The following is a 19,539-nucleotide window of genomic DNA, read 5'->3' on the forward strand; positions in this document are numbered from 1 at the left end:
TTGTTGTATCAAATGAGATAACATTTGTAAATCACTTAGCAAACTTCAAAGTATTATGCAAATGGTAGCCATTAGTTTCACTATATACATACATGTTCTTTATACTCTATAACAATATTGTGATGTTTTAAAAGTTCAAGAGAGAGTTTCTGGGCAATTAGTAATTTTATTAATAATACTAGAATTAAATTAATAATACTAGAAAAAAAGAGTTCAGTGGCATTTTCAACTACCAAAAATGAATCATGGCAGTTGGGTCACATTTAGATGGCCTTGGAAGAATGGATATTCCTGACAGTGGCAATCAACTCTGATTGATTAATTATTAATGAGAAGAATGGATATTATAATGAGCATTAGAACCATTCTAAAGAAGGACTGGGGTGGGTGGGAATGGAGAAATACTTCTTAATTGTTCAATCTTTGGCAATCTAAAAAAAGATTATATTCCCACCCATATCTAAATAGGAGACAGTGGGCTTTCCCACTAGGCTTGATTGGGTCTGAACAAGATTGTTAGGAAAGTTAATCCAATCTCATTATCAGCAATGTGTCCTTCAGAGACTAAATAATCTATAATCTTCTGAAAATGTCCTGGTTTCTAATTCAATAATTGATTATTAATATAAGAAAAAAATAATACCTTTTATCAGTATTTACACACAAAAATATGTACATATTCACAAAACATACATGCATGTTTGAACACATATCAGTATGAATATTATATGTACTGTACTTTTGTATATATATAGACATGTACAAACCCACAACACACAAATTGGCAAAAAAATATTTATTGAGACATCTACTTCGTCCCTATAGAAAAGCTGCCTCAGACTACAATGGTCAATGTTCCATGGGACACTGAAAATTTTCTTACATGACCTCTATAAATTCATGTGGTATTATTTGTCTAGTGTATTAGAACTCTCAACAAAGCCCACATGTCATGTATGATCACTTCCAGAATTCCCAGATAGCAAGACAATTACTCCATGCTTTGAAAATAGTCAAGAATCACATTTGTGTAATTTATGAGATTAAAAAAAAATTGTCTGTTGCTTTGTAAAACTGGTTTTCAATTGGGAGTCTTTTTCAGCATCAGTTTTCTTTGCCGATGAATGACATGGTCTCTGAGGTTTTGCTGATAATTGATACCCTATGTGGTGGTCTAAAAAGTGTTCTGAAAATGGGTTTTTCAGTGGTCATTGTCTTTTATCATAATGACTTTTTTTTAGTTACTTACAAGACCTATATACAAAGTAATAGACCTTCTATTTATTAAATAAAAACATGAACCAAAGAGATGTACTACTTGTCCTCAAGGAATCAGTTTTTGTATTTATTAACTCTACTAAGTGCCAACTGCTGCACTCAATTCTAGAGATATAAGGCAAAAAAAGAAAGAAAAATGTCCCTAGCTAGGAACTTTTATTTTGCCAGGGAATGGACTGAGTAGATTTAAAAATTAAATATTTACTTATGAATGGTAAGGTAATTAAACTTGAATGTGACATCTTTATGACCCTAAAGCCTATTGACAAATCCTTGCTTCTCTTCCTGTCACATGATAAACACTTAAATGTTTGTTAATTGATTTATAGTAGATTGTATAAGCAAGATTATCTCTTTTTCATTTAAGAATAGGAATCTCAAAAAAATTATGTGCCAATATTTCATAACCAGTAATCATTTATTTTTCAACTCTAAGTCAGAGTTTTTCTACACTATGTTAAATCTCAAGTCCTCAAAAGGGAGAAAAAGCTTCATAATTATTTCTAGACAACAAGTATTTCATTTCACCACTTTCTGACTACATGTACTTAGAAACATCAAAGAGCTACACTGGAATATATTGGAGAGTTCAACAAGCCTTAACTTCTATTTAATTATGCTCAATACAAGTTTTTATTGTGAATAGGTGTCAGGAATCACAGAGTTAAAAAAGATGTGTGAGACTATATAGTTCTGGCTTTCAAAGAGCTTGAAGTACAGATGGAGAAAGAATCCATATGGACAGGAAGTAGTTATATAATAGCTGATTAAGTTCCAAAGTGTGAGATACAAACATAGGTAAAACTTTTTTTTCTTTTTTCCTCTCATTCTCCCCTCATTAGGCACACTTGCACCCATTGGTCTTTTCTTGTTATCAATTTCCTTTGGATGTATACCAAAGATTATACATCCTTTGGATATATATAGTAGATTCTCTGGGTCAAAGGACACAACCAAATATAATTACTATTGTCTGTTCCATAATGTTTAAAGAAAAGTGGAATCTATTTATTGCTTCTCTAGTGAAATAGTATGACTGTTCTCAAACCACTTCTAACATGTCTTGCCACCATTTTGCGTCTATATAAGCTTGAGGGGTATAATCTGTCAATCAATCAATAAACATTCAAAAGTATCTACTATCTGCTAGGCACTGTGCTGAGTTCTGGATAAGGCAACACTTAGAGTTGTTCCACTTTACTTTTCTCTGATCATTCATTATTTTGACTATATATTCTCATAATTCTCGATACTGTGTTAAGTGCTAAGAATATATAAATAGAAGTAAACAAAATGGTACCAGTCTTCAAGGCCTTACATTCTTCAAGTGGTAAAAGACAATACACAAAGGGATGTTGAAAAGTAGGAATCGGGTGGAAAAAGACGATGTAATCCAAAGATGGTCAGAAAATGAAGTTAAAACAAATCTGGACCATATTAAGCCCATCTATCAGAACCAAAGTGGTTTCTGTGGCACAGTAAAAGTTTCCAATAGCCAATTAGTAAGCTAAAGATCAGTATCTGGGATAAGTAAGGTAAAAGCCCATTTTTCACAAGTGATTCCTTATTATTATTTTTTTTTTTGGTCAAATTCTTTTATTGCTAGGCTAAGATAAGCAGATCACTCTTGAGGACAATAGCAGCCACAGTTTGCTGGCAAACTCTTAGGCTCTTCTAGTCTTTGGAATTTTACCAGGTCAGTCTCCAAATCTCCTTTACCTATTAAAAAGAAAGAATAAATACAATAAAGTCCGACGCCATCTAGATATCACATATTCTAGGCCATGTACATTCTCATTAATTCAGTTGCTAATCATCACTATGCAGAAAAAAAAAAAATGGTTGGTCTATATGCTTGGCTGCAATCAAGGAAAACAAATTCAAACTTAAGCCATGTCTAAAAAATATAGCTCTAATTCTGCTCCTTGAGTTCATCATCCCTCTTTGTCAGGAGATATACATCATACTTCCTTCTCAGACCCTTAAAGTTCTTGGTTGGTAATGGGGGAAAGATTCATCATAGTTATTTTTTCTTTAAAATATTTTTACTGTATACAATGCTTTCCTGGATCCTGACCTCTAATTCTCATCCTTAGTTTTAAATAGATTTAATTTCTTTTGCTTTTTTTAGTAGCTTTTAAGTAGCATACATAAGTACAACATTTTGCAAAAAAATTTTTTTCACATCAAAATAATATAATCATATTATTTTTGTTATTAGTAGTATTCATATTCAGAATATTTTATATTTTCCTAACATTTAATTTTATTTGCCTTTCTATCAAAGAATCCAAATTTATTATATATATGCATATATATATGTGTGTTTGTGTGTATACAAATATACACAAAATATTACTATAGCATATTTAAAATTATATTTAATACATTTGTATCAGTATCAATATTCATTACTAATACTGATAGCTTTTTTTTTTCTTGTTTATTTGCATATTAGGATGTCTTTAATAGTCATGAGTCTATAGATAGAGGAATTCTTACTTCCCAAAATTGAGAAGCATAAAATTTAAAATAATATTTTATGTCGTAAACCAGAACTATTTTTTCTTTCCTATTACATCCTTTAGAACTGATTTTTTTATGTGACTGATCATTTCTTTCTCTTTAATAGTCATTTTGAAAAACATTGTTCTTGCCCTTTGTAGCTTGAGAAACATTTCCTACTCCTCATCCCCAGAACATCAAGAAGAATATATGGTGCAATTAAATATTGCACTTTTCAGAGGACTGATATTGTATAATAATATTTTGCTCTATGACCTGTAATAATTTTTCATAATGCAAAGCCAAATGCATTGTCTTTGTTTTCTCTTTTTTGGGCAGATGCATGACCCTCCGTCTTTAGAGATTCATACTCATTTACGGAGAGCATCAGTCACAGCAAGAAAAACTCAACAGAAAACATCAAGCTAATTATTTCCTCATTTCAAAAATGTATGCATCTCATGGTCACAAGAGCCACAAGTTAACATTTTCTTGACAGTGGCTTTGATAATCACTGATAACACTAACTTGCTAATGGAGGTTGGTTCCCTAAGGAATTAGTCAATTGAGAGTCTGTCTACTTTGACTTGGCTGATCCTAACAACAATTTATTTTCACAGATTTCAAGGAATACAGTTTATAGATCTGATTGTAATATAAATCAAACTTGGTGTCTAGCACTTAAATCTTGATTCTATATAAATATGAAAGCATATGTGTCTCTATATATGTACATATATAGTAATATCTATGCATATAAATATTCACACATATATATATTCAAATATATGTGTATATATATATGCATTATTAACTTCCCTACATATATTTTCAAGAAAATATTAGTTTAAAGGAAATATATACATATGTTTATATCTATGCATATATATACAAAATGTACATGCATGTGCATATACATAATTTAAAGCTCTTATATACATTATCAAGAAAACATATCATTTTTCTAAAAAATGTTTAATGAATACATTTTTATCTATGTGTCATAGATAAAACCTAAGAGGTAATATTATATTTGAAGAATTTTTTTCCCCTGAGAATCAGCAGAAATGTGAATATGTAAGAGTTACTACTACAGTTCAATTTTTTTAATAATGAAATTTTTTTGTTTTGTTTTCCCTTAGAGTTTTATTTTAATATCAGGCATTACTTATGTTTTTAGATTTATTATTTAAAAAGACATTACAAATTATGGCATTAAGAGGAGTTTTGTCTATTTCTCTCTAGTGGTTATGAAGTGTAGTGGAAAAGTCATTAGATTTGAAAGGACAGACTTCAGATCCAGAATTTGACCCACCTGGACAGACTTCAGATCCAGAATTTGGCCTACCTATGTGACTTGGGGCTGATCACTTATTTCTCTGTGCCTCAAAGAAGTCCTCTGTAAAAGTGGAATATTCATGTAGTCTTTCTAGACCCTCCTCTCTGATGCTATATGCAGATTTTAGTGAGCTAGTTCTCAACACATTCATCCCATTTATTTACAACTCTAGACCTTGAAATTTTGATTGATTATTCTAATGATGTTAAAGTTTTCATTTTTTAAAAATCTTCACATGGTGCTGTTGTAAACATTTTTCTGCTTGCTCTTTAAAAAAATTTGGAGCTGTTCTCCCAAAGTTACTAAACTTCACATCTGCTTTTGACCTAGCTATACCATTGGTAGGTCTATACCACAAAGAGATAAAGGAAAGAAGAACAGGTGCCTTTAGGGACCAAAAAAAATTTTTTTGAAGCTCTTTGTGATAGCAAAGACCTGGGAGCTAAAGGAATGAGGATGCTTATCAATTGAGAATGAATAAACAAAATTATAATGATAGTACTTTTGGGCCATAATGAATAAACATGTTTTTATTTAACTTGGATTTTAAGTCTTACTTTATTTTATTTTTCCAAATATATGCAAATATTGTTTTTAACATTCATCTTTGCAATACCTTGTATTCCTAATTTTTCTTCCTCTCTCCCCCCTTCCCCTTTCCCCAAGAAAGCAAGCAATTTGATATAGTTTAAATGTACAATTCTTCTAAATTCTTCCATATTCATCTTGCTTTACAAGAAAAAAAACCACATCAAAAGAGGAAAAAACCATGAGAATGAAAAACAAAGCCAATAAACAAGGACAAAAAATAGTGAAAATACTTTGCTTTGATCCACATTCAGCTCAATAGTTCTCTCTTGGTAAAGATGGCACTTTCACAAGTCTATTGGAATTGTCTTGAATAATCTCATTCACATAATCTTGTTATTGCTATGTAAAAACATTCTCTTGGTCTGCTCACTTCACTTAGCATGTTCATTTAAATCTTTTCAGGATTTTCTGAAATCAGCCTACTTATCATTTCTTATAGAACAATAATATTCCATAACACTCATAAATCTTAACTAGTTCAGCTATTCCCTAACTGATGGGCATCCACTCAGTTTCCAGTTCCTTGCCATTTCAAAAAGAGCCGCTACAAACATTTTTGCACATATGGATCCCTTTCCCTCCTTCATGATTTCTTTGGGATATAGGCCCAGTAGAGACATTGCTGGTTTAAAGGGCATGCACAGTTTAATAGTCCTTTGGGCATATTAACTTGGATATTTAAAACTTAAAATGATTCTTAGATTACAGTTAAATCTACTCTGGATATATCTTCCATATACTCTTGTTTCTCCCTGACCCCCTTCCTCTCAGTGCTAAGGCAAAAGCTACTTGGAGGTAGGAACAATTTACTTTTGGGGTTTATTGATTCATAAAGTTTAGCACTGTACTTCGCACAGAATAATGAGTAAATAAAATGCTTTTGATTAGTTGATTCCAGTCACCTCTATAGGTTGTTGTTTAATCATTTCAATCATGTCTGAATCTTTATTACTCCTTTTTGAGATGTTTTCTTGGCAGAGATACTAAAGTGATTTAATGTTTCCTTCACTAGCCCATTTTACAGATGAGACTGAGGCAAACAAGTCCAGAGTCGCACAATAAATTTCTGAGATCACATTTGAACTCATGAAAAAGAGTCTTCCTGACTCCAGGTCAGACACTCTATCCAAGGTGCCACCTCACTGTCCTAAAGTCATGTATTTAGAGCTTTAATGGAACTGAGAGATTGAGTCCAATTCTCTCATTTTGTGTGAATTAATTATTTCACCAGAGTCACAAAGATTAATTGTTTGAAGTGGATTTCATTTCTCACCATCTTGATTCTAGGTCCAACAATCCAACCCCAATACCTTGAGACATCTAGTTGGAAACACAGAATTATGACCATTAATTCAAGGCCACTGCTATCAGAAACCCTAGATCTATTAGAGATCCTAAGGTTCAGAAAATTTAACTCGGGATCAGATAAATTCTATTCTTTTTCTATGGGACCCTCACACTTATTCTTTGATTCTCTGAGAAGGATTTCAGATTTCTTGGTTCACCATATTCATATAGCTGAGCATATACTTGTTCACTGAAGCAAACATACATATTATGTGTTTCATATAAATATGTTGGAAAAGCTACTAGATCAGTGGTTCTTTGCTTGGGATTCAAGAACACTTTGTTTTGTTTATAATATTTTATAACTATTTCAATGTAATCTGTTTCATTTGTAATTTCACGTATATTGCTTTATACATTTAAAGACATTTATACATTTAAGAAGGCATCCAAAGGCTTCAGCAGACTGGCAAATACATCCATGATGCATATGTCTAAGAATTAAAAGTTCCCATAGTAAAGTAATTTCCTATGCTTTTTCTTTTTTAAAAGCAAGTATGATAAATCACATTTTGAAAAATATCTACAATGCAGTTAACTTCACATTATATTTAAGTCCTCTCTATGGTTTTAAAGTTTGGGAAACAATATAATCCTTATAACTTAAAATTTGTTATAGCCTTGCTTTGATAACACCGGCCCCTTTTTCTTTCTACTGTCACATTTAATACAATTCGATCTGACATCAAGGCAGATATTCATTTCCTAGTCTTCCCTGCAGTACCAACTTGACTTTGCTTCCTAATGGCTTCATCTACAACCACTGTTTTTCAACTGGAATGCAAGAACTGATCAATCTGTTCTCTGGACTCTCAGTGGGGGTGACCTCAGATAGGCTAAACAGACATGAAGGCAGTCAGGGGGCTCAGCCTCACTTCTGGTCAGACCCATACAAGTGCAGGTTTCTGTAACCTGATTGATCTGTCAATTTAGATTAGGGATGCCAGATACCAGGAAAGCAAGGCTATCAGGAAATCACAAGTAAATTAGAAAGATATCCTCCAGTCACAAATTTATCTTATTCTCCTGCTCACAGAGCTAATGGTCTGATAGTTTAGCTATTGAGAGGACAAAGGAGATGACACACACAGATGTCCATGGGGAGCTGTGTCAAGCTGATTCCCCAGAACAGAGCATTTTCTGCTTTTTAAAGACACAGATCAAGGGAGGAGATTTCAAAGTAACTTGCAAAAACAATGAACTTTCAGAATGACAAGTAAGTAGTTTCCCTCACACTTTAAATGGGCTTAATTGATGGGAGGGGTATAAACAGCAATGAATTAATTTGCTAACTTAAAAAAAAAAAAAAAAACTTCTATGCAGTTTGATGCTCTTGAAGAGTAGCTGGGACATTTTACATATAAAAACAAAGGCTCTGATACTTTCCTTGTGAAATGAGTATAGATGGAAGATTTTCTCAGTTTGGGGAATACCTGATGTTGGAATTCCCTCCCCAGTAAACAATTTAATAGGTAAATTATAGGGAATAGTTTAAGGTGCATAGAGATTAACTGATTTACCCCAAATCACACAGCTAGTATACAATTGTAATCCAAATCTCCCTGAAACTGATTCCAGCATTCCATCCATTTTACAAGGTCACTGGTTTATGTGTCCCTATTTAAAAACCAGTATATATTTTATTATAATTGATTTTAAAGAAGAGAGAAGATATGGGAACCATGTATTAAAATTACAAGTTTTAAAGAATTATCATGTCTTCAGAAACTTCTATTCAGAATTTTTTATAAGCATTAGTAAATAAAATTAATGATTTAGGGATTTCAAATATCTTTAATATTTGATCTGATGTGTCATATAAAAGGATGGAGAAAGGCAGCTAATTGGTGCAGTGGTTAGAGAACCAGCCCTGAAGTCAGGAGGACCCAGTTCAAATCTGTATTCAGACACTTAACACTTCCTAGGTGACCCTGGGCAAGTCACTTAACCCCAATTACCTCAAAAGAAAGAAAGAAAGAAAGAAAGAAACAAAGGATGGGGAAATAAAAAGATGGTGATATTTCAAGAAACCTTCAGATTTCATCATAGTAATATAAGGTGATAATAGTCCTGTCATCAAATCATAATTAACTAGACAGAACTTTAGAGTTGATGTCCAACTATCCAATTACAAATTCAATTCAGTTGCATTCAGCAAATATCTATTAAGCACATACCTTGTAATGAGCATTGTGCTAGATATTTAGGCTACCAAGAAAAAATAAATGAAGTAGCCCTTGTCTTTTTGAAGATTTTTTTCTCCTGAAATGATTTAAGAGGTTGACAATCAAACATAATGAATAATAATAATAATAATAATAATAATAATAATAATGACATTTTTATAGTACCTACTATGTTAAGTGATTTTCAAATGTCATCTCATTTTGTCATCACAACAACCCAGGGTAGTAGGTGCTGTTATTATCCCTATCTGATGGTTGAGGAAATTGAGGGAGACAGAGATAAATAACTAATCCATAGTCATACAGATAGTAAATGTATGAGACAGGTTTTCAGCTCAGGGGTATCTGACGCTGGATTCATTCTGTTCATTTTATTCATTGTACCATTGAGGAGAGATCACTAAGAAGCTAAGAAATTACCAGAAAATTCTTCAAAAATGAGGGAGATAGTCACTAATTTGAGACATGATGAAATATAAACATTTTGAGACAGATCATAGAGGAGATAATATACTTCAGGAATACAGGACAGCTTGTGCAAATGCTTCTGAGTAGAAGATGTTAGATGCTAGAAGTAGAAAATGGTTTATCAGGATTAGGAAAGAACTAGTAGTTCAATGATGCTGGAATGTAGATTTCTGAAGAGGAGGGATATCATATAAGGAGAGAAATTTGTAACAACTCATCCTTATGAATACTTTGACACTGGTACCTTCATAGTAGAAGTCCTTATCACCTTATGCCTGAACTATTATAATAGTACTAGATGATCTCTGTGTGTCATTTTTCCCTGATCAGACCATCTGCAACTCATTTGTTAAATTGATCTTTGAAAAGCACAGTTCAGACTAAGTAGCCTCTTTATTCAATCAAATTGAGTGATTCCTTATTACTTTCAGGAAGAAATATAAATTGAGTTCAAGGATTGTCTTTTGCCTTCCTTTGCATCTTATTTCTAATGCTTAGGGTGGTATCTGGCACAAAATATCAATTTTATGAGTATTTATTGATTAATTGAAATCATAGCATCATAGATAATCTGCAAATTACAGCTTTAAAGTCAACCAGTCCATACATTTCAATTTATAGAATATTAGAGTGGGGTATAAAGAAGTTAAGTGACTTGCTCAGAATCCACAGTTAGTAAATGAAGTAAGATTTGAAATCCAGTTTCTTTACAACAGGTCTTTCAGTCTATATGCTTTGTAACCTCAGTATCAAACATAGGGAGATGAAAATCAGGTGATGCAAAGATTTGTATGTATAAGAAAGGCACTTCAACTTTTTTTATGCACAAAAGAATGAATGATGAGATCTATACCTTGGAAAGATTGTGTAGCAATTACATGGAAGATGGATTGATAAACACATAGGAACATGTTAAAAATCTATTATAATTATATAGGTGAGAGGTAATGAGGGCTTGAACTAAAGTGGTGACTATCTCTTGGAGAGAGGTCAGTGGATGCTGGAGAATTGTGAATTGACAAGACATGATAGCTTCTCATATATAAATAGTGAGAGAGAAAAGGAAAAAGCTAATATTTTCATTTAGGTGACTAGATAGACCTAGAACAGACCCTGAAAGCTAGTCATGCTTAGGAAGCAGTAGAGACAAACTAGTAAATATGCAAAAAGTAATTATATGGATAAGAAGAGAAAAGAAGGTAACTAAATGACAAATCACAAAAAGGGACCAGGTGTCTTTGAAAGAGGAGGTAAATAACAGTCTTGAAATTTTCAGAAGGTTCAAAAATGATAATGAGTAAACCTGGCAATTGGATTTGACAACAAACGGGTCACTGGTAGCTTTTATGAGAGAGCTTTTAATAAAGTAGTGAATTCAGAAGACAGTTCATAAAGGATTGAGAAATGAGTGAAAATCAAGGAAATGTAGACAGTAAATGAATGCTATATGAAGAATTATGGAAAGAATTAAACATTACTAGTTTGGAGAAGAAAAGATAGGGAATGGGAGAGGTTAAATGATAACTGTCTTCAAATATTTGAATGACTATCATGTTTTTTATTTTTAGCTCAAGAAACTGAATGGATAAAAGTTGCTAAGAAATAAGTTTAGGCTTGAAATAAATACATTGGAAAGGGTGTGGAACTAGAGCTGTCCAAATGTGTTAAAAAGTTGCTTCTGGAGGTAGAGGGTTTCCTTTAATTAAAGGTTTCTGCCAGAAAGTCATAAGACCAATTGTTGGAAATGTAGTTCAAAAGATTCCTTTACACATATAAATTGTACTAATTGCCCTTTGTCTCCCTTTTGAATCTGAAATCCTGAGATCTGTGGTGATTGACTGAATGCAAGTAGAAAAGGAGAGGAAAAGGCAAGAATTAGTGATACTTCCAAGTTATCAAAACTTGGAATGATGAAAGAATAATGGTATGTTCAAGAGATATATCAGCTGAAGTCCAGAGAGAAATTGGTTTAGGGGAAAAGTCACAGATTCAATTTTAGGAATCAAAAGACCAGCTCTAATATTGTTTATTTTAAATAGATTTTATTGATATATTTTGTTTCTGCAGAGCACTGATGCTTCCCATATCCCTTCCCTTCCTAGAGATATCCATCCTTTATTGAAAGTAAAAAAGGAAGAGAGAAAGAAAGGAAGGAAGGAAGCAAAAGAGAGAAAGAAAGGAAGCAAAAGAGAGAAAGAAAGAAAGAGAGAAGGAAGAGAAGAAAACAAGGAGAGAAAACAATTAATTCATCTATAGGAGAGAGGGAGAGAGGAGAGAAAGAGTAAGAGAAAGGGAGAGAGAGAGGGTGAGAGAGAGAGAGAGAGAGAGAGAGAGAGAGAGAGAGAGAGAGACAATGTTCTACAAAATTGGACCAGTTTCAGGAAAGGTTTGTACTCAGAGTGTCTTCACCTAAGAATTCTAATTAAGTCATAGATCCATTCCCAATTCCTTTCCCTAACTTCTTGGTCAGCTATCTACTCATTGTTCTTTTTTTTAAATTTTTTTTTTTATTTAATAGCCTTTTATTTACAGGTTATATGTATGGGTAACTTTACAGCATTAACAATTGCCAAACCTCTTGTTCCAATTTTTCACCTCTTACCCTCCACCCCCTCCCCCAGATGGCAGGATGACCAGTAGATGCTAAATATATTAAAATATAAATTAGATACACAATAAGTATACATGACCAAACCGTTATTTTGCTGTACAAAAAGAATCAGACTCTGAAATATTGTACAATTAGCTTGTGAAGGAAATCAAAAATGCAGGTGGGCAAAAATATAGGGATTGGGAAGTCAATGTAATGGTTATTAGTCATCTCCCAGAGTTCTTTTGCTGGGCGTAGCTGGTTCAGTTCATTACTGCTCCATTGGAAATGATTTGGTTGATCTCATTGCTGAGGATGGCCAAGTTCATCAGAATTGGTCATCATATAGTATTGTTGTTGAAGTATATAAAATGATCTCCTGGTCCTGCTCGTTTCTCTCAGCATCAGTTCGTGTAAGTCTCTCCAGGCCTTTCTGAAATTATCCTGTTGGTCATTTCTTACAGAACAATAATATTCCACAATATTCATATACCACAATTTATTCAGCCATTCTCCAACTGATGGGCATCCACTCAGTTTCCAGTTTCTAGCCACTACAAAGAGGGCTGCCACAAACATTCGTGCACATACAGGTCCCTTTCCCTTCTTTATGATCTCTTTGGGATATAAGCCCTCTACACATTTTTCTTGACACTTTCTTAATGTCACTGATCCAGTTACCTGGCCCTGAAGCCAACAAACTAATAATAATATTACTTTAAGTTGAAAAATAGTTTTATTGTAAATAATCAATTTCACTTAATTTAATCAAGATTCTTTAATATATTATGTAAGGAATCCTCTGTGTCATGGCATATGATGGCTGATTTATTCAACATTAAAATAAATTCAAGTATCACTGAATGTATTTTACTAAACTCAAATAATGTGAAATAAAAAAAAAGCTTTTGTGACAAGTTATACTATCTATCTATTCATATATATTTTTCCATGAAGAAAAAAAAATCCTTTAGACTAAATAATACCAATATGCTTTTGGCTTTGCCAAATGATATTATTACCAGGGGGAAATCATAATGGAAAATTATCTTTATTATCATTTACAGATTTTTTTCCCCAGGAGGCTGGTATCTGCATTTTGTCGTTTATAATACTTAAATTGCATAATTTTCACACTGCTAATGTTCTAACTTCCATTAAAATCTTTCTATGTTCAGAAAAAATAATGTCAGTTATTAATATAATACAATGATTGGAAGAGGAACTGAGAGCTGTTCTAAGCCTAATATTCACAGTAGGTCATTAAGCTTTCATGAGCCATATTTTCAATAACTATAGAAAGTTACTAAGAAAAGTCCATTAATGCATGTTCCTGTACATTGGATAACTACTTAGGATAATATCCTTATTGGAAAATACAATATATATTTTTAAATCTTAATGATTTGAAAAAAAAGAGGGGGAAGAGAGAAACACAATTACAAATACAGAAGAAAAAAAGAAATGAAATGAGATGGAAATATTTTAAAATTAGAGTTTTTGAAGATAGTACAAAATCTGATATTAATATTCCCTCTTTTAAAAAATGAGTTTGTAGGCACTATTTTATATTAGAATAATTTCTGTTGATCTATTTCAAAGAATTTGACAGATTCTTTGCTGCTAAACTTTTGGAAAAAGTTGTCTACACTTGCTGCCTTCACTTCCTCAATGTAATTATCCTCCTAAACTGATTGCAATTTGCTTCCCAACTTATTATTCTTACAAAGCTGGCTTCTCCAGAGTCAATTGCAATTTCTTAATTGATATATCTCAATCTTGATCCTTCTTGCCTCTATTTGATCATAAGAAGTATATTTATACATTAATAAATCATGCAAAGCACTTTAAACATTTTATTGAATCATCAAATTCTGTGAAGTAGATATTATTTTCTATATACTATAACATTAAGGAGGTGATACTATGATACCCAAGTGAATTCTTCTTCTTCTTCTTCTTCCTCTTCCTCTTCCTCTTCTTCTTCTTCCTCTTCCTCTTCCTCTTCCTCCTCTTCCTCTTCCTCTTCCTCCTCTTCCTCTTCTTCCTCTTCCTCCTCTTCCTCCTCTTCTTCTTCTTCTTCCTCTTCTTCCTCTTCCTCCTCCTCTTCTTCTTCTTCCTCTTCTTCCTCTTCCTCTTCCTCCTTCTCTTCTTCCTCTTCTTCCTCTTCCTCTTCCTCCTCCTCTTCTTCCTCTTCCTCTTCCTCCTCCTCTTCTTCCTCCTGTTCCTCTCCTCCTCCTCCTCTTTTTCCTCCTCTTCCTCTCCTCCTTCTCCTTTTCCTTCTCCTCCTCCTTCTTCTTCTCCTTCTCCTTCTTCTTCTTCTTTCTTCTTCTTTTTTCTTCTTTCTTCTTCTTCCATTTATTTCCTGATCCCAAACTCCTTACATCTTTGGGAATCTGTTAAAGTGTTTAATTTTTTAAAATTTTATTTACTTCATTTTTAATTAAATAAAAATAACACAATTTAATAAAATGAGAATTTCCATAATAGAATAAGAAGAGATGATTACACATAAAACTGCAAATCTATTACGTACAACTTGCTATTCTTTATAAATATATAATAAAGTTATCATTTGAATTTCCCCCTTCTTTTTCCTTCCCTAAATCTTCCTCCAATCTTCCTCCCCTCAGCAATCTGATCTCCAAGCATTTTGTAAAATTAAAGCTCGTAAGGTGAAAGTTCTTAAGTCTGTGAGGCAAAATTTCTTGAGGCCTAGTGTGTTTCTGAATGGAGCTGCCCCCAGGGCCAGCTGGTTGTTGATTGAGCAGAATTACCCTAAAGATGTCCACACTTAGGCCAAACCTAAGCCCCTGGAGGTTTTGTTTTTCCTGATTTCCTCTCAAGTCGTCCAATGACCTTTACTTTACCCCTATAAATTTGCTGCTCTATGTTCATTTTGTAGTAATGTTCTGTCTTTTTTGTGAAGGAAATTTAGAAAGCCTGGAAATTTCTGATGGACTCTGCTATCTTCTGAAATACAAATATATTTTTCTAGTTTACATGCTAACTTCAATGCAGATGATTCCCCTTTCTATATATCTGACCCCGATCTCTTCCCTGAGGTTTTGCAGATTCAAAATTTTGTGTTTTTATTTGTTTGTTTGTTTCATGCCTTAATCCTTTGGGACCCCATTTGGTTTTTTTGTTTGTTTGTTTCTTTTGCAAAAATATAGCAAGGACTTGTCATTTCCTTCTCCAGCTCAGATGAGGAGGCAGAGTTAAGGGACTTCTCCAGGGTCATTCAATTAGTAAGGGTCTGAGCAGATTTGAATTCACAAATATCATTCTACCTGAAACAAGGCCTAGTATTTTATGTACTAGAATGTCACCTAATTGTCCATATTCTCTATTACCTATTGACAAAAAACGTCAGTCTTTTTTTTTTAAATGTACAATAGCACAAATTAGGACAAGTGTGCAAAATTAATACAAATTAGTATAAAAATAGTACAAAATATACAATTTTGCTCAGCTCAAGCAATGTCTTCTATCTGGTATCTTTCCTGATCCTAACAGCTACTAGTATTTTTCCTCTAAAATTACCTATTTTGAATATTCCTAAATAAATACTATCTCCTCCAGTTAGAATGTATCTTCAATGCTTAGTTCAGGACATGATATATAGTAAGTGCTAAATAAAAGTTCATTCATTAGTTGGTTTATCTCATCATATTTTTATATTGTATGATATATAGGTCATCACCTCCCAGATATCATGATCCTCTTCTAGATCAAAAGGCAAACAACAACAACAATTCGCCTATTAGAATGCAAAGTTTTTAAGTATAAAGATTGAGTCAATTAAAATGTTTGTATTTCCAGTCTCCTATCAGAACAAGTCTCTAAATCTAGACATGAAATAGCCAGTATCAAGAACATTTCATCAATAAATTAGGACTTATAGAATTTAAAAACATGCTTCCTTAGGGAGAAATAGTAATATGCCTTATAAAGTCTATGGACAAGGGATCAAATGGAAAGAATTTCATATCAAGATTAGTAAAGCAATCAGTGAGCATTTATCAAATCATTATCTCATCAATTCCACTGACTTGTCACCTTGTAAGAATCCTAACTGATGCATGCAGAATGTAAGAAATTATGGTAGCTCTTGGATTGGAATTACATCTACAGCACAAATTCAGGGTATATTAAGCAAGTCATAGCATCCAGAATATTGATGATAATTGACCTAATTCACCTTAAAGATAATCAGCCCCCCTCCTCTTGCCCAAGCATATATGCCTTATAACTTTTAGAGAGGATATTTACAAAGCATGTCCAAAGGAGAACAACCAGCATAGTGAGGCTCTAAGAATATAATTTCTCAAATAGCAAGTCAAGTAGCAGAAAATGTCTAGCCATTAGTTTATTTGTCTTATATTTGTGATGTTGTCATGTACTATCATTTGCTTGGCCTTATGAGTTCAGAAGTAGGAACAATGTAAGTTTCAAAGAAGCACATTTAGGTGTGATGCATGGAGGGTGGAAGATCCTACCAGTTAGGTCAACTCAAAAGAGAAATGGGCTTTCTCAGGTACTATATTAATTCCTCAAAGTAAGGAAGTCTGCAAGTTTGTTCAATAAATTACAGCCTAGATACATGTACAGATATGGGCCATACTAAATGGGCCCTGAGATCCCATCCAAATCTGAGTTTTTGTGATTCTGTGCTTTGTATAATATTGTATAATTATAATTTGTATAAATATTATGTAATATTTAGTTTCCTACTAGTATTCTTTGCCATATGGTCTGGATAATTTTTCCCCATTGAAGTTGATAGAACTCTCCCTAAGACATGAGCAATTCAGAAAACTAGGACTTGAGTCATGGGAACAATTTACTCAGTTTTCCAAGGTACAAAAACATCAGCTCCTGGAGATTGTGTCCCTCAATTTTTGAAGGGTGACCCCTATCACTGTTTGAGTTACCATAATCATCTGATTAAATAAATTCTGCTAAAGATAATATGATTCTATTTGGAGAAAAGGGATGGGAGTATATCTACCTAAAGCAGTATTATGTTGCTGGGTATCCTTTCTGTGACTTGTGAAATAGACTTTCTTGTTAAGGGTCAGATGGCCTCTTGTTTTATTATAATTTACTGTTATGACCTGAAGCAGTTCTGGCACTAAGGCATTATGTATGGATATATATTTACATATTTTTTTCAAGTTAAGGAAGTTTATTACCAGAAATATTGGTGTTCATTTAACTTTGGAAAGTGAAATAATGAGGTGTAAGAGGAGAGCAGTGGTCTTGGAGTCACAAGATTATAGATGTAGAGGTGAAAGATCTCTAAGTTAATTTCTTCTAACTTCCTCCTTTTATAGATGAGCAAGCTGAAGATCATGGAAGCTAAGCCAGTTCAAACAAGGAGTGTAGAGTTAAAACCTGAACTTTCATCACTTGATTCTAGGGTTTTTATTCTTTTTATCTCTATGTCTCTCCTGACCCCTTCTCTCTCTCTCTCTCTCTCTCTCTCTCTCTCTCTCTCTCTCTCTCTCTCTCTCTCTCTCTCTTTCTCTCTCTCTCTGTCTCCTCTTTCTCTGAAAATGTAATTAAAAAAATTTTATGGAAATAAAAAATAAATTTTTTTAACAAATAAAAAGTTATATATCCTCTATCCCTTTCTGTCTCTCTCTCTCACATGCAGAAATACATACATGCAACAAAATACATTTCCATTACATCTGCATGTATAAATATATAGGCACATTTCCATTTATATCTATAAAAACAATCAAAATATTAAGTGCTTTCACTGTTGGAGCTGAATATTGAAAAACCATGTATTTAGGAGATTGAATTTTCCAATATAATATATTCCTGTTATTAAACAATTTAAAGAATACTAAGTATAACCTTGAAGTCTCAAACCTAAAAAAGAACGTTTTTTCAGTGATTATTAAAAGGCTGACAATGGTCAAACCTGATATGATGTAATCCTATTTTGTTCCTCACTCCTCCAGACTCTAGAGTGAGACAATGTACCTATTCATTAAGATTCCATCATTTTCAATGCTGGTCTGAGGATTTTCCTATTAGCTGCTATGGTTTGGTATTTTGTGCTTCTTTGCCAATCTTCATTTCTCACTTTTTCATTTTGATTTTTATCTCAATAAATAAATTGAAATTAGAGCCGGCTTAGTATAATGGAATATGCACAAGGATTAGAGTGGAGGTTTTGTGTATGTGTGTGTGTGTGTATGTGTGTGTGTGTATGTGCGACTTTTGTGAATATGTTTTAAGATAACTTGCATCATTCAATTATTTGGATCCTAAGACTAGTTTTGTGTGATTCATAATATGTGAATTCACTTAAAGAATTAATTCAGAGTAGCTAGATAATGCAGTAGATAGAGTACAGACCCTGAAGTCAGGAGGATCTAAGTTCAAAATTCTCTGACATTTAACACTACCTAACCTGGTAAATCAGTTAACCCCAATTGCAACACACACAAAAAAAAAAAAAAAAAAAAAAAAAAAAAAAAAAAAAAAAAAGAAAAAGAAAAGAAAAGAAATGAATGAATTCTCTCTGTAAATGAAATTTTCTAATTTATATAGCATTTGTTGTTCTTAAAAATATGGTACTATTTACACCATAGTGTTTACTCTTTTTCAATCAAAAGTTTTTATAGAGCCTAAATGCTCCTACCAGATTCCTTGTAACAGTGTCCCATATATTTTAGCAATCCAAATGACAATTTGTCTTCCAATATCCCAGGAAAGAAAATGAATTAAGAGGGTTTTTAATTCAAAAGAGCACATTATTTTCTGCCTTCTTACTGCTATTCACAAATTACTGTATTTTAACCATTTAATACTTGTCATAAAAACTAAGGGGCATGTGCAAAAATGTTTGTGGCAGCTTTTTTTGTAGTGACAAAAAACTGGAAACTTAGTGGATGCTCATCAGTTGGAGAATGACTGAATAAGTTATGGTATATTAATATATCATCCTGCTGATCGTTTCTTATAGAACAATAATATTCCATAACATTAATATTCATCTGTGAGATACCTGGTAGCATGGCAGAGGATAGAATACTTACCTAGGAATTAGAGTTTGAACAACAAGTATTCCCATGCTTCAAATATTGCCTCTGACATTTAGTTTGTGATGGTAGGAAATCACTTAACTTCTCAAAACCTTACTTCATCTATTCATACAATGAAGAAATTACACATATTTCTAAGGCTGCTTTCATCTTTAAGTGTATGGTCTC

Source organism: Sarcophilus harrisii, chromosome 5, assembly GCF_902635505.1.
Source record: "Sarcophilus harrisii chromosome 5, mSarHar1.11, whole genome shotgun sequence".
In the NCBI taxonomy this organism is placed as follows: Eukaryota; Metazoa; Chordata; class Mammalia; order Dasyuromorphia; family Dasyuridae; genus Sarcophilus; species Sarcophilus harrisii.